The 15383-nt window shown below is 39.3% G+C and overlaps 1 pseudogene; it reads right to left on the bottom strand.

Moving 5' to 3' along the window:
• Nucleotides 1-297: 297 nt before the first annotated feature.
• Nucleotides 298-3859, bottom strand: LOC132360076 (centromere protein K-like; annotated as a pseudogene).
• Nucleotides 3860-15383: the final 11524 nt, after the last annotated feature.

Genomic DNA, 15383 nt, shown 5'->3' with positions numbered 1-15383 from the left:
TCGCACCCGTGTCCCCTGCATTGGCAGGCAGATTCTCAAACACTGCGCCACCAGGGAAGCCCTTTACTTGCATTCTTGTTCGTACAGTTTAAAACACTAAAGCACTGACTTGAATGAAAGAGGACTATATTAAAATGAATAAGATTGCAGCATATGCCATTTTAAGAATAAAAGAAAGGTGGACTAAGTGCTTTGATTTTATGTTCTTCATTCAAGTAGTCTTCAGTATTTCTGTTATCTTTGAATAACAAAAAGGATTCTTTAAGTACTGTGCACTTAAAGAAAAAGACCATCTTTTTACTCATAGAAGAATTCTAATCTTATTTGGATTGAATCTTCTAGATGTCTCAAGGCAATTCCTTTAAGTAATAGCAGTTCATTATAAGGTGGCCAAAAGTAATCACTAATTTTGACATATGGATCATGTGGGATACCAAATAATCTATTTATATGAATCTCTAACATTTCATGTAATGCTATCAGTTATGCAGTTGATTTTTTAATGATTTTCTTTTTTTCTCCATATTTTTGTTATCATTTTTAAAGTAGTTCTTTTTAATTAATTTATTTTCAAAATTTTTTATTGAAGTATATTTGCTGTATAATACTGTATGTTACAGGTGTACAATATAGTGATTCACAATTTTTAAATGTTATGCCTTATTTATGGTTATAAAATATTGGCTATATTCCCTGTGTTGTGCAGTATATCCTTGTAGCTTATTTTATACATAATGGTTTGTGCCTCTTAATCCGATACCCCTATATTGCCCCTCCGCCCTTCATTCTCCCCACTGGTAACCACTAGTTTGTTCTCTATATCTGTGAGTCTGCTGCTTTTTTTGTTGTTGTTATATTCACTAACTTATTGTATTTTTAGGTTCCACATATAAGTGATATCATACAGTATTTGTCTTTCTCTGACTTATTTCACTTAGCATAATACCCTCCAAGTCTATCCATGTTGCTGCAAATGGCAAAATTTTGTTCTTGTCCATGTATATATGGAACAAAATATATGTTCTATATATACATACAATGAAATATTACTCAGCCTCTTTATCCATTCATTTGTTGATGGACACTTAGGTTGCTTCTATATCTTGACTCTTTTAAGTAATGCTGCTATGAATATTGTGGTGCATGTATCTTTTTTAACTAGTGTTTTTATTTTTTATGGATATATACCCCAGAGTGGAATTGCTGGGACATATGTTAGTACTATTTTTAGTTTTTTTGAGAAACCTCCAAACTGTTTTTCACAGTGGCTGTACCAATTTACATTCATACTGGCATTGTATGAGGGTTTTCTTTTTCAAGTCCTGGCTAACATTTTTTATTTATGGGTTGTTTTTTTTCTTTTTTTGTATTTTGGCTGCACCACACGGCATGCAGAATGGTTCCCCAACAAGGGATTGAACCCAGGCCTCTGCAGTGAAAGCGCCAAATCCTAACCACTAGGCCACCAGGGAACTCCCTTATTTGTGCTATTTTTGATGATAGCCATTCTGACAGATATGAGGTGATACCTCATTGTACTTTTGACTTGCATTTCCCTAATGATTAGCCATGTTGAGCATCTTTTCATGTGCCTGTTGGCCATCTGTATGTCCTCTTTGGAAAAATGTCTATTCAGGTCTTCTGCCCATTTTTTAATCAGAAGGAGAAATTAAGGAAGCAATCCCATTTACCATCACATCAAAAAGAATAAAATACCTAAAAATAAGCCTACCTAAGGGATCAAAATACCTGTACTTGGAAAACTATAAGACACTGATGAAAGAAATTGAAGACAACATAAACAGATGGAAAGTTATACTGTGTGATTGGACTGGAAGAATCAATATTGTTAAAATAACCATATTACCCAAGGAAATCTACAGATTCAATGAAATCCCTATCAAAATACCATGGGTGGGACTTCCCTGGTGATCCAGCAGTTAAGACTCCATGCTTTCAATGCAGGGGGCCCAGGTTCGATCCCTGGTCAGGGAACTAGATCCCGCATGCCACAACTAAGAATCCAGCATGCCACAACAAAGATTCTTCCTGCTGCAACTAAGGCCTGGCACAGCCAAATAAATAAATTAATAAATATTTTTAAAAAAATACGATGGGTATTTTTCACAGAACTAGAACAAATAATTTTAAAATTTATATGGAAACACAAAAGACCCCAAATAGCCAAAACAATCTTGAGAAAGGACAGTTTTGGAAGAATCAGGCTCCCTGACTTCAGGCTATACACAAAGCTACGGTAATCAAAATGATATGATACTGGCATAAAAACAGACACATAGGTCAATGGAACAGAATAAAGAGCCCAGAACTAAACCCAGGCGCTTATGGTCAATTAATCTACAACAAAGGAGGCAAGAATAGACAATGTTTTTCTGTTTCAATTTTCTATCAGTTACAGGGAAATGGTCTTCTCAAAACTCACCCAAGGTAATCAAGAATTTCTCCTTAAATCCTTTTTTTTTAAAAAACATCTTTATTGGAGTATAATTGCTTTACAATGTTGTGTTAGTTTCTGCTGTATAATAAAGTGAATCAGCTATATGTATACATATATCCCCATATCCCCTCCCTCTTGTGTCTCCCTCCCACCCTCCCTATCCCACCCCTCTAGGTGGTCACAAAGCACAGAGCTGATCTCCCTGTGCTATGCGGCTGCTTCCCACTAGCTATCTGTTTTACATTTGGTAGTGTATATATGTCAGTGCTACTCTCTCACTTCATCCCAGCTTACCCTTCCTCCTCCCCATGTCCTCAAGTCCATTCTCTACGTCTGCATCTTTATTCCTGTCCTGCCCCTAGGTTCATCAGAACCTTTTTTTTTTTTTTAAAGATTCTATATATATGTGTTAGCATACGGTATCTTTTTTCTCTTTCTGACTTACTTCATTCTGTATGACAGACTCTAGGTCCATTCACCTCACTACAAATAACTCAGTTTCGTTTCTTTTTATGGCTGAGTAATATTCCATTGTATATATGTGCCACATCTTCTTTATCCATTCATCTGTCAATGGACACTTAGGTTGCTTCCATGTCCTGGCTATTGTAAATAGTGCTGCAATGAACATTGTGGTACATGACTCATTTTGAATTATGGTTTTCTCAGGATATATGTCCAGTAGTGGGATTGCTGGGTCATATGATAGTTCTATTTTTAGTTTTTTAAGGAACCTCCATACTGTTCTCCATAGTGGCTGTATCAACTTACATTCCCACCAACAGTGCAAGAGGGTTCCCTTTTCTCCACACCCTTAATTCTTTTATATTAAGCATTTTTGTTTTCAGCTTATTAAAGGTTCTCAATTCAGAAAAAAATGTCACTATGTGATGTTTCATTGTTTACTATATTAAGAGATTCCAGTATCTGTTGCTGTTCATCCAGCCACTATTTTTTCTTTATCTTTTCATTCTTTGACATTACTATTCTAGACAGTACCATTTCTAGATCATGTCTTAAGTTTTGGAACTCTTCTTTTCCTAATGTTACTAGAACATCTTCATTCAGTGGGATTAATTTAGGAGTTTCTTTTTGCCATTGACTAATTCCAGTGGTGGTCAAACATTTCACTGACATAATTAATGATAACTGAGCATTTGAATCAGTGAATGTCTCAGTTCCAGCAAGCAATGATATATTCTGACATTCTTCCATATCATTTCATATTTCTTCACCTTCTTTGGTAAGTTCTTCTTCAGCATCTCTAGTGTCTTCCACATCTGTAGTACAGTCTATATCTTGCTGATTCAGTGACTTGCGCTTATGATTTTCATAGCCTTCTGATAATTTTAAAAAGTTTTGGGACCTTAGGCAATCCCTTAAACCAGTGGTCCCCAACATTTTGGCACCAGGGACTGTTTTCGTGGAAGACAGTTTTTCCACAGACCGGGGTGGTGGGGAGGATGGTTCAGGATGGTTCAGGCGGTAATGCGAGAGATGGGGAGCAGCAGATGAAGCTTCGCTGGCTCACCCACCACTCTCGTCCTGCTGTGCGGCCTAGTTCCTAACACACCGCGGACCGGTACCAGTCCACAGCCTGGGGGTTGGGAACCCCTGCCTTATACTATCTGTGCATGAGTTTCCTTATCACTCTATTCAGAGGATGTGCTAGAGAATAAAGGAGTACTTGAAGGGAAGCCCTCAAGTTAATCAGTTTCCTCAGTTCCCTACCACTTTGTCTTTCCCTCCTAACAGGTGGGTTTCTGGAGCTGTCATTGGTGCAGGAGCTAGATAAGAGTGGCACTTGAGGCCTGGCTGGACTTTGGGTATTAAGGTTTCTGCAATTCCCAATTCCAGCATGTGGGAAGTTTTCCCCCACACCACCAGGCAATTCTCTGACCCTCCTAGGTGTCCTGCAATTCAACTCAGTTCTGACATTATCTATCCAGTGATAGCATCAGATTCCACAGGTTAAGGACTCAGTCCCACAAAACTGCCCCCTTCTGCTTCAGATATCAATCACAAGTTTAGGTTGTCACTTGTGTCTCTGATCAACTGGCTAAAAATCAGAGGTTCCTACGATCCCCTCCTTGGGTTCAATTAATTTGCTAGAATGGCTCACAGGACTTAGAAAACCAATTTACTCACTAGATTATCAGTTTATTACAAAGGATATTGAAAGTTAGGAATCAGCAGCAATAGGAACAGATACCTAGAGTAAGGTCCTGAACAAAGGAACTTCTGTCCCCATGGAGTTTGGGTCCAGCACTGTGGCATATGGAAGTGTTCTAGTTCACAAACCTGGAAGTTTTAGAAACCCCATCCTTTTGTTTTTTTATGGAGTCTTCATTATATATGCATGATTGATTAAATCATTGACCACTGGAAATTGATTTTAATTTCAGCCCTTCTCCCCTCCTCAGAGGTCTGGGGATGGGACAGAAAGTTTCAACTCTCTTATCAGTTGGTTATCTTGGCAACCAAGCCAGCCCTCACCCTTTCCTACCTTCCAAAGTCACCTTATTAACATAACAAAAGATACCTTTTTCAATCTCAGCACCAGAAATTCCAAGGGTTTTAGGAGCTCTGTGCCAGAAAGAGGGACCAAATATATATTTCTTATTCTAAATTGCAGTATCACAGGTATCCAATTCCTGAGTGTTGCAGGAAAGAAAGTGGGGCCAGAGAGAATGGTAACATCGCAGGTCACATCCAAGTCCCTGGGATAGCCACCGAGTGTGGGTTCTTGGCTTCATACAGGAAAGAATTCAAGAGCGAGCCATAGTAAGGTGAAAGAAGGTTTATTTAGGGAGATACACACTCCATAGAGTGTGGGCCATCTCAGAAGGGGAGAGGCACTAGGATACAGGGTTGTCAGTTTTTGCAGGGGTGGGTAATTTCATAGGCTAATGAATGGGAGGGTTATTCCAACTATTTGGGGGAAGGGGTGGGGATTTCTAGGAATTGGGCTACCATCTGCTTTTTGGCCTTTTATAGTCATTGGCCTCAGAACTGTCATGGTGCCTGTGGTTGTGTCATTTAGCTGATATATTACAATGAGCATACACTGAGACTCAAGGTCTAGTGGAAGTCAATCATCCACCATCTTTGACCTAGTTGGTTCTAACCAGTTTATGTCATGTCCTCAGTTGCTGTCATTCTTTTAAAGGTAGTGCCCTGCCCCCTTCCTATCTTACCAGCAGTAAGGGGTCTCTCCTTCAGGGCTGGGGCTCCATATCCTGTGAACTGCCAGGCAGCCCCAGTGGCAAGTTGCAACCATTATGGCACTCTCCTCAGCCCATCACTTACCACCACAGAGCCAGTGCTTCTGTTTTTTAGTTTTGCCTGTTGGCCCTCCTCTCCTAAGCCCCTGTCTATACTAGCAATGATGCCAGATATACTAAATGGTTTCTAGCTTATTTCAGTCTTCTTCTTTGTTAATTATACTGTGCCTCCCAGCAGTGAGAGTCATTGATTCCATAATGTTGATTGAACGTTTACTTTTTGTCAGCCCATTTGTGGAATTGTTGGCAAAACAGCTATGACTCTTGTGGGGAGCTAGTTTGGAAAAGAGAGAGGGCAAACAATCAGACAACCTGCTGTCTACGAGAGGAAAATGAGCTAAGTGCCTGGTGCTTAGGAGCCTAGTGGAGGGTGATCAGGAAGAGATTCTTAGGAAAGGCAATAATTGGGTTGGGGCTCAGGGGTAAGCCCGGGGTATGGAAATAGAGGGATTTGATGGAAGTTCACAGACAAGGAAACTGAACACATCAGAGGCATTGCCAAAAAGCAAAAGACCTGCCTCACAAACATATGGAGAGAGAAGGGAGAGCAAAAGTTTGGGATTTAACATGTATACAGGCCCCATAGAGTAGAGGGAACATGGCATGCATTGAAAGATTTTTATCAGTGTTGTTCTCTAGTGAGATATGGATAAGTCTACAGGATAATTGGAGAAACAGAAAGAATGGGATCATAGAGATACATTTGGGACTGATTCAAACTGTATTCATTTATACTGAGGGTCAACAAAGTACAACCTGTAGCCAAATCCAGACCTCTGCCTTGTATGTATAAGGCCTGTGAAATAAAATTGGTTTTTATATTTTTAAGTAGTTGAGAAAAATCAGAGTACTATTTCTTCAAATTTCAGTGTCCATAGTAAAGTTTTATTGGAATACAGTCATGCAAATTTGTTTACACATTGTCTATGGCTGCTTTCACACTACAGCAGCAAAGTTGAGTAGTTGCTACAGAGACCTATATCTCTTAAGGCTTAAAATATTTATGGCTCTTTACAGAAAAGGATTACTAACCTGTAATTTACAGAATTAAACTATTTTTGAATGCCCATGTCAAGGCAGGCTATCAGTTATTCATGTATATGTTGTAGGGGATCACAAGTTAAGAAGACAAGACCCCTTTCCTTTTAGAGCTTCCATTTTGGTGGAAGTTAAATTTTACTTAATAGGTGGGTTTATCTGAAATCTAGATAGAAATACTGGCATATGGAATGTGCTTTATGTTATGGCATCTCTGCCTCCGAAAACCTCCTGAGAGACTTCCTGAAGGTCATGCTGTCCAAACTGAGACAAGGATGGAAAGAGGTTAGAGGCCAGAGGCAAGAGTCTGAGCTGAAATTCGGATGTGATAGGACCATGGAGGAATGGGGAGTGTTTCTATTACCAGATTCGTCGACTGAACCCATGCTGGGGTCCTAGCCTGGCTGAGACCCCTTGTCTCAGCCAGGGAGGTTCTATTTCTGATTGGATTCATGCAGTCAATAATGAAACTGAGGCTGAGACTGGAACAGCAGTGGCCAAAGAATGGAGAAGCAGGAACCTAGTTCACAAATCAACTTCTCAACCCAATTCAGGCAGAGACACCAAATATATAGGAGAGTTGAAATAAAAGGGAGGGTTTTGGAAAGAGTGAGAGGGATATTCATGAGTTATCTGAGACAGGTGTGTGGTTTGGACCCAAAACTGATGCAACGCTCCTTTTTAGTCCTTGTGTGGAATTTTCTGGTTGTTGTCATGGCAATCATCAACTGTTCTGGCGCTGGTGGGAGTGTCATTTAGCTAATGTGTTACTCTGAGTGTATAATGAGGCTCAAGGTCTACTGGAGGTTGAATCTTCTGCCATCTTGGGCCTAGTTGGTTCCAACCAGTTCTTGTCTTTTTTTCTCTATGCAGCTTCCTCCTGAAACTTAGATAAGTGTAATTGGTTTCCATTTGAGAGAGTGGCAGGGGTATGATTCTTGGGCAACAGCCTTGGTAACATTTCTTGTCTTGTTTGTGAAGTGGAAAGCATTTTTGGAAGAGAGTAAGGAAGGGAGAGGAGACATTGAAGGATCCCAAGGAGAATGACCCATGCCAAGTCATCTGGATTGGAGATCGCTTTGCTCTAAGCATGTCATTTCTAGCATGTGTGGCCTATTTGGAGTAAACACAATCAAGGGAGGTTCTAAACAGGAGAGCTTTCTGTGCAATGGTATCTGAAAAGTTGCCCCCCAATAAGGTTAGGTATTAGAAAGCTCTTCCTGCTTTTGAGAAAAGTGAACTATGGGTGTTCACTCTTTGGGACTAAGGCAGAGAAGTATTATAAATTGTGTGGCTTATATTCTTTCTCCTTTTTGCACTCTTCCTGCTCCTTCCCACTGAAGATTCCCATGAGTGGCCTCTGAATTGTGTAATTAATGAACCTCTTGCTGAAATATACACTTACTTATATTCCATGATTTTGTGTAAAACTTGTCTTTAAGAATCAGGGACAGCTTAACATGCCCTTTGGCATCAAGATCTGGGAGGCCAAGTTTGGTGCCTTATAAACTTTCAGGGAACCCAGATTCCTGATATCTGATAAGAAGGGTGGTGCTGAAATGTGAAGGTGTTGGGAACCAGAGTCTCAGTGGAGGGGAGACAGATTTTGATCATAGTGCATGTTTGGACCAATGGACTAATGATGGTTGGGGCCAGGGTAGTGGGGACCAAAGAAATATTTTACTTATTTTAAATTATCAACAGAATTTATTGTTGATACAAAAATTAATTAAATATATTTTACCAATAACTTATAAAACAATTGATAGAACCAAAACAATTTCCCTGGAAAGGTATAATACTGACTTTTTTTGTGTTTTTAAAAAATTTGCATCTGGACTTGCTTTTCATGAATCTAATAATTTGCTTACTCATCATAACGCTCTGCACTATTTTTTTTTTATTGTGGTAAAATTTATGTTACATAAAATTTACCATTTAAATGTACAGCTCAGTGGCATTGTGTGTCACATTGTTCTGCAATCATCAACCATACATCTCCAGAACTCTTGCAAAACTGAAATGGTACCCACTAAACACAATTCCCCATTACTCCCTATTCCCAGCCCCTAGCAATGACCATTCTACTTTCTGTCTCTATGAATCTGACTACTCTAGGTATCTCGTATAAGTAGAATCATACAATATTTGTTCTTTGCTGTCTGGCATATTTCACTCACATAATGGCCTGACATTTCATCCATGTTGTAGCTATGTGTCAGAATTGTCTTGCTTTCCAAGGTTGAATAATATTCCCTTGTATGTACATACCACATGTACGTACCACATATGGTATTTCTGTTTTGTTTTGTTTTTTTCCCCAGAAATAACATAGAGATGAATCCATAGCAGATGCACCATTTTACCTTCCCAAGAGCAAGGCACAAGAGTTCCAGTTTCTCTACATCCTTGCCAACACTTGTTATTTTTATTTTTTTGTTTGTTTTTAATATAGTAGTTATCCTAATGGGTGTAAAGTGGTATCTTGTTGTATACCGATTTTTACTGATTGGTATATCTTCTTTGGAGAAATGTCTGTTCAAGTTCTTTCCCCATTTCTTAATCAGGTTGCTTTATTGAGGTGTAGGAGTTCTTTATATATTTTGGATATCAGTTTATAAGTTTGCAAATATTTTCTTCTATTCTGTGGGTTGCTTTTTTCACTCTGTTGATTTGGTACACAGAAGTTTTTAATTTTGATATACTCAAGTTAATCTATTTTTCTTTTGTTTCCTATGCTTTTGGTGTCATATTCAAGAAATTGTTGTCAAATTTAATATTATAAAGCATTTCCCAATGCTTTCTAAGAGATTTATAGTTTTAGCTCCTAAGTTTAGGTCTTTGATCCATTATGAGTTAATTTTTGTGTATGATGTAAGGTAAGGACCCAACTTCATTTTTTTTGTTTTTGCATGTGGATTTCCAATTTTCCCTGCACCATGTGTTGAAAAGACTGTCCTTTTCCTATTGAATGGTCTTTGCACCCTTGTTGAAATAATTTGACCTATATGCAAAGGTTTATTTCTTGGCTCTCTATTCCATTGGTCTATATGGTTTGCATTCTTCTTTTAAAATATTTTTTAGGCTTTACATTTCAAAATCAGCATTCCTAGTACAGCATATAGGAATAAATACAGTGGGGAAGATTTTTTCAAGTTTTATTCAGAAATAATTGCCATACCTCTCTTTATAAGTTTAAGATGTTATAGCATGATGGTTTCATTTACATATATTGTGAAACGAAGATTTTTAAAAATATTTATTTATTTATTTGGCTGCTCTGGGTCTTAGTTGCAGCATGCGGGATATTTGTTGCGGCATGCGGGATCTAGCTCCCTGATCAGGGATGAACCCGGACCCCCTGCATTGGGAGCATGGAGTGTTAACCACTGGACCACCAGGGAAATCCCTGAAAGGAAGATTGTTAATTACACTATTCTGACTAGAAATCCCTGACAACTTTTGTGATGTAAGTCAGGTGACGAACATAGAGATCAGCAAACTTTTTCTCTAAAGGGCCAATTTATTGGAGAGACAGAGATTTATTTTAAGAAATTGACTCATGTGATTGTGGAGGCTGGCAAATCCAAAATCTGCAGGGTAAGCTAGCAGGTTGGAGACCCAGGGAAGGGTTGATGTTACAGCTTGAGTCCAAAGGCCATCTGCTGGCAGAATTCTATCTTTCTTAGGGTACCTCAGTCTGCTTTTGCTTAAGACCTTCAGCTGATTTAATGAGACACCTACATTATGGAGAATAATCAGCTTTACTCTAAGTCTACTGATTTAAATGTTAATCCCATCTGAAGAATATTTTCACAGCAACATACAGGTAGTGTATGTATACAGGTAGTGTTTGACCAAATATCTGAGTACTGTGTCCTAGTCAATTTGACACATAAAATTACCCTCACAGTCAGATAGTAAATATTTTTGGCTTTGTGAACCAAATAGTTTCTGCTGTGTAGGGGAGGAAAAAGCTTTCCTCAATCTTCCCCCTGGCTGGGTCTGAAAATCAAACTGACAAAGGCATGCAAATTTATTTATGACTTAAAAAAATTTTTTTGGCAGCACCGCGGGGCTTGCAGGATCCTAGTTCCCTGATCCGGGATGGAACCCCGGATCCTCGGCAGTGAAAGCGTGGAGTCCTAACCACTGGACTGCCAGGGAATTCCCCATGCAAATTTATTTAATGTGAGTTTTGTGTGACATGGGAGCCTTCATTTCTAAGGAAATTAATACCCTAGAAACAGACCTTGAGTATTTTTATGCTAGGTTTGATGAGGAATAGGCAGTTGTGTAGAAATATGATAGGTCGGAGAGGATGAGGTTAGTGTAGAAAACTGGGGGAAATTTATTAAAACCTGTTTGTTCTGATTCTTCTTGGCATCCTTTTGTCTTTGGAAATAAGGATGGTCCTTCCCCCCAGGGTATAGGGAGGGCACATCTCACATGAGGCTTTTATGAGTTGTTTCAGAGGAAGAGGGTTGGGAGAAGATCAAAGTGACCTTCCTGCTTCTGCCATTTTCTCAAACACCTTGAGCTTAAAATATTCAATATGCCAAGGTGCCGTATATTGGGGTAGTATGCCCTTAACCCCATCAGTTGTAACTACTCAACTGTGCAGCTGTAGCCATAGATAATATGTAAACAAATGTACAAAGCTGCTGGGGGATAATAGAAAAAATATATATCAGTCTCTGTTCCCAGTTCCTGGCATAGAGCTCCTAAAACCTTTTAAATTTCCTAAGTAATAAGAACACTAGGAGCATCTCTTTTTCTAATATTTGGTCTTTGACCTCATCCTTGTCACAGGGCTCCTAAATCTCTTGTAAGTTCCTACATGATAAGAACACTTGGAGCATCGTCTATTCTAATGAGGTGACCCTGGGTGGGCTCCTGGGTGGCTCCCGGTCACCAGAAAGACAAAGCCATGCTTAGAAGCTTGGAATTTTTCAGCCCTACCCCTCACCTCTCCTTAATAATTGACCATGCCTACGTGAGGAAGCCACCATAAAAATCCCCAAAGTACAGAGTTCCAAGAGCTTCTAGGTTGGTGAACATATCAATGTACTGGGAGGGTAATGCACCCCAGGTTCACGGGACAAAACCTCCTACGCTTAGGACCCTCCCAGACCTCACCATAAGTATCTCTTCATCAGGCTATTCAGTTGTATCATTTATCATATCCTCTAATAAACCAGCAAATGTAAGTAAAATTTTCCCTAAGTTCTGTGAGTTGCTCTAGCAAATTAATTGAACCTGAAGTGGGAGGAGGTTATAGGAACCTCCAATTTGTAGCCAAGCCAAACAGAAGTGTCAACTGGAAAAAAAAAAAAAAAGCACAACCTATAAGTTGAGAATTATGTTTTATTCAGCAGATTTTCTGAGGACTTAAGCCCAGAAGACAGCCCCTCAGATAGTTCTGAAGGACTGTTCCCCAGAGGTAAAGGAGGAGCCAGGATATATAGAAATTTTTTCAAAAAACAAACAAAAACTCCCCCAAAACCAGGTAGTGGGAACATTAAAAGATTACTGTTAATTTCCAAAAAAAAAAAAAAAAGATTACTGTTAATTAAAGAAAAACCAGCTATCTCAAGTTAATGAATTTAACACTTTTCTTTGGGAAGATGCAAGAGTCTGGGCTCATTGAAATCATTCCTTTGATATGCACCTTAACCATCTAGGGCCAGCATCCTGTTTTTCTCCATCCTGAATCCCCTCAGGGTGCACAGTTGGGGGCGGCTGCTGTGGCTGATGCCTTCCTGGTGGCAACATTCTTTGTTTACTGATATGGCAGTCTACATTCTCTGTCCACAGAAGTTATGGGTAACCTGGGGACATGTTCCTTGCATTTGGAATCTGATGTGGGGTGGGAGCAGTCTTGTGGGACTGAACTGTGGGATCTGACCTGTGGGATCACACTGTATTGAGGTGGTTAGTGTTAGAATTGAGTTAAATTGTAAGACACTCAGCTGGCGTAATGGATAATTGCTTGTTGTAGAGAAAACCCCACACACATTTGGTGACAAAAGTGTCAGAAGTGAAGTATTGTATGTGAGCCTGGTAATTGTGTAAGGCTAAAGGAGAAACACACAGGAGTTAGGGACCTGGATTTATCCCTACTCAGGGAAAGCCTGGGTTTTTCTTTTTTTAAAATAAATTTATTTATTTTTGGCTGCATTGGGTCTTTGTTGCTGCGCACAAGCTTTCTCTAGTTGCGGTGAGCGGGGGCTACTCTTCGTAGCGGTGCGCAGACTTCTCATTGTGGTGGCTTCACTTGTGGAGCACGGGCTCTAGGTGCACGGGCTTCAGTAGTTGTGGCACACGGGCTCAGCAGTTGTGGTTCGCGGGCTCTAGAGTGCAGGCTCAGTAGCTGTGGCACAGGGGCTTAGTTGCTCCGCAGCATGTGGGATCTTCCCGTACCAGGACTCGAACCCGTGTCTCCTGCATTGCCAGCCGATTGTTAACCACTGTGCCACCAGGGAAGCCCGTGCCTGGGTTTTTCTATTCAGCTATGTTCTGCATGCACTTTATTCCTGGATACTGAAATTTGAACTTCATATAATTTTCATGTGTCACAAAATAGTCTTTCTTTTGATTCCCTCCCAACTGTTTAAAAAATGCATAGGCTGTAGGTGGGATTTGATGTAGTTATCTGACAGTGTAGAGAATTCTTGTCCCAAAGCCTGGAGACACAGTGAGAATGTGTGCAAAATCTGTGGGTGGAAGTGTCTTTTTATTGCTTGTGTCCTGTTTGACCATTTTCTAGAGGAGTAGTTACTTTCTTCCTCTGTTCAGCCTCTTCCTGAGTTGGTCCTGGGATTTTCCAAGAAGGCTGCTAATAGGATAATCTCCCTCCTGCAGTTCCCAGGATCAGGGAGGGATCCTGCAGCAAAGATTTCTCTCTCCTGTTCAGCTTTCTTGTGAACCAATTGTGCATGTAGTGAAAGACTGCCACCCAGTGCCTTAAGCAAGGAGCCTAAGGGGGCAGTTTTTGGGCTTTCGTGCTGTTTTCTCTTTTCTCCCAGCTCTCTGCTTGGGCTTGAGGTTCATATATGTGGATTGGTACACATCCTTTGTGGAATTAAAATTATAAGGAAGAGAGCCATTACCCCTACGAGACAGTCATTACAGCATACAGTAGCGGTTAAGAGCAGAGGCACAGGAAGCAGGGTGCTGGGCTTGAATCTGGGTTCAACCACCTGTGAACTGTGTGACTTTTGAGTGTGGTTCTTCACTGCTCTGGGTCTGTTTCCTAATCTGTAAAAGGGTTGGAGATTGGAAATAACTTATATGGTTGTTATTTGGACTAGTGTTAAAGTACTTCATAATGACTGGGCATCCTTGAACCTTTTTTCTTTGAGGTTCCCTTTTCCTTATTGATTTCTATAAGTTCTTGATGTAGTGGGTAGATAATTAATTCATTATGTAAGTATCTAGCAAATGAGTTCTCTTGTCTTTTTTCTTTTAACTTTGTTTATTGTGTCTTTTGCCAGACAAGTTTCCTTGAACAACTTTTTCTGTACCCTTTACTTTTTATTTCATACAGTTCATAAATTCGAATTACAGAAAAAAAATCTTTTAAATTAGAATTACAGAGATTTTTTCAGTGGGATGTCTCCCTTCTACCCTTGTCTGTGAGCCTTCTTCTCCTTTATAGGCAGTCATGTTAAGATATTTTTGTATATCATTTTCTGATCATTTTTATTCCCTTAATCAACTTTAATTTCAGAGTAGTTTTATATTTACGTAATTATTTTGAAGGTAGTACGGAGAGTTCCCCTGTACCTCATACATATATTCCCCTATTATCAATGTCTTTCTTACATTAGTATCGTACATTTGTTACAATAATGAACCAATATTGGTACATTATTATTAACAGAATTTCATACTTTATTCATGTCCTCAGTTTCTCCATAATGTCCAGGATCTCATTCAGGATAATACATTACATTTAGTACTTCTGTCTCAAGGCTCTTCTTGGTTGTGACAAGACTCAGAAAGTTTCTCAGCCTTTGTTTTTGATGCCCTTGACAGTTTTGGGGATTACTAGTCAGGTATTTTGTAGAATGTCCCTCAATTGGGATTAAAAAAAAAATTGATTTATAATGCACATACCAGAAAACCTACTTCTTAAAAATTGCACAATTCAGTGCTTTTTAATATATTCCCAATGTTTTACAACCATCCCTACTATCTAATTCCAGAACATTTCATCATTCTGTAAGGAAACACTGTAACCACTAACAGTCAATCTCCATTTGCCCTTCTCCCATTTCCTGACAATCGCTAATCAGCTTTCTGACTCTATGGATTTGCCTATTTTGAACAATTCATTTAATGGGCTCATAAAAAATATGGCCTTTCACTTAGCATATTCAGGGTTCATCCATTTTGTAGCGTGAATAATACTTCATTCTTTTTAATGGACAAACGCTATTCCATTGTACAGTTATGCCATGCCACATATTTTGTTTATCCATTCATCAGTTGATAGACATTTCGGTTGTTTCCACTTTTGACTGTTATAGCAGGGTTGCTATGAAAATTCATGTACAAGTGTTTGCACAGATGTATGTTTTCATTTATTTTGGGTTATA

Source organism: Balaenoptera ricei, chromosome 2 (genome assembly GCF_028023285.1).
Source record: "Balaenoptera ricei isolate mBalRic1 chromosome 2, mBalRic1.hap2, whole genome shotgun sequence".
NCBI classification, from domain to species: Eukaryota; Metazoa; Chordata; class Mammalia; order Artiodactyla; family Balaenopteridae; genus Balaenoptera; species Balaenoptera ricei.
The sequence above is the reverse complement of the archived record's forward strand: the minus strand, read 5'-3'. Positions and strand labels throughout refer to the sequence as shown.